The sequence below is a fragment of the Phyllostomus discolor genome, chromosome 3 (assembly GCF_004126475.2).
Source record: "Phyllostomus discolor isolate MPI-MPIP mPhyDis1 chromosome 3, mPhyDis1.pri.v3, whole genome shotgun sequence".
NCBI lineage: Eukaryota > Metazoa > Chordata > Mammalia > Chiroptera > Phyllostomidae > Phyllostomus > Phyllostomus discolor.
Window position 1 is genome coordinate 51,808,250 of NC_040905.2, and position 1,508 is coordinate 51,809,757.

At 36.3% G+C, this 1,508-nt stretch overlaps 1 non-coding gene across 1 annotated transcript; it reads left to right on the forward strand.

Moving 5' to 3' along the window:
• Nucleotides 1-950: 950 nt before the first annotated feature.
• Nucleotides 951-1,057, forward strand: LOC114514052. Its single transcript, XR_003685900.1, has one exon. It is a non-coding gene; the product is annotated as a U6 spliceosomal RNA (small nuclear RNA).
• Nucleotides 1,058-1,508: the final 451 nt, after the last annotated feature.

The following is a 1,508-nucleotide window of genomic DNA, read 5'->3' on the forward strand; positions in this document are numbered from 1 at the left end:
ACTAGAGCTATTCTTTCACTATGTTATTATGCATGCAGACAGGTAGAAACCTGCCAACTCAAACTGTGAGGGAAGTAAAGGTGACAGAGCCTTCGTGAGATAACTTGAAGTAGATCAGCCCATCTTCCTCTAGTATATACCCACCAGACAAGTAGTTGTGATTGTTTTACAGATATCAAACTCTAAAGGGAAGTTACTCACTCTGATTGAAGTCTAGCATGATTGAGCCCAAACTTACCATGGCTAGATGCCAAGTGAAATTTTTCCCCAAACATGAATGTCTCTCTGCGTTCACAATGCCAGGCAAGAGTTGTTTCAGATCTATTAACCACCCACTCTGTCCGTCTGTTAGAGCAAAAGCCCTTCATTTACCTTTCCTTACATTGTTCTTTCTAGTCTGCATTTCTCACCTGAATATGAGTCTGTGGCCAATATTTAATGACTGACATGTGGACTGATTTAGCAAAGCTTAGATCTGCTCAGCTCATATTTTTAGAGATATTTTGATCCAAAAGTGATTGGCTTCATTTTTTATTTCTCAGTTTTTTGATGAGTCACACAGGGGAGAGAAAGCAAGAAAAGAGGTAAAGGGAAAGAAATGAAAGATGTCTACAGTGAGCCAATACCAGGTCCGGCTTTGAACCCTTCACTTAACTCTAACAAAATCTCCTTCACTGAGGGCTTGGAAGAGTCCTCAGGTTTTTTCTTTCCATTATGATTTAGATTTTCTTTTTAAAAACAATCAGTGTATCTATAACTTGTTGTGATGAAAATAGAATTAACATTTTTAAAAAGGTTGCTGATATTGTTTATATAATATAGGGTGATGAGAATGTAATAAGCCTTAAGCCAAGTGGATATAAGTATATCAATAATTTGTATCCATTAAAGATGCATTTACTGATGGCCCATTCTATGCCAGGTACTGAATTGAAATTAAAGATCCTACTGTGCCAACTTTGGCAGCACATAGACTAAAATTCAAATGATACAAAGATGATTAACATGGTTGCTGTACAAAGATGATATACAAATTTATTAAGCATTCTACATTTTAAAAATGAAAAAAGAAATAAACATCCCACCAATTATTACATTCATATCTTCCAAACTTAAAAGAAGAGTAGTTTTCATTTCTACCTATCAATGTGTTATATTATTATTATTATTATTTTAATCCTCAGCTGAGTATCTGTTGATTGACTTTTAGAGAGAGAGGAAGAGGGGCAGAGAGAGAGAGAGAGAGCAACATAGATGTGCCCTGACCTGGAATCAGATCTGCAGACTTCTGATGTATAGGACAATGTTCCAACTGAGCCATTGCCAGGGCTATTTATTTTATTTACATAAATAGCTTTTTGTGTCTTGCTCGTTCTATCACAGAAGAATATTTCCTATGTTTTCAAAATTCTGTGATGGCTCATTATGTCAGCTGTGGCTGGTATTGTCCATGCTGAGATGGGACTGCCCTCTGAGGGTTGGTGTTTAGTTGGAAATGCAGATTAATC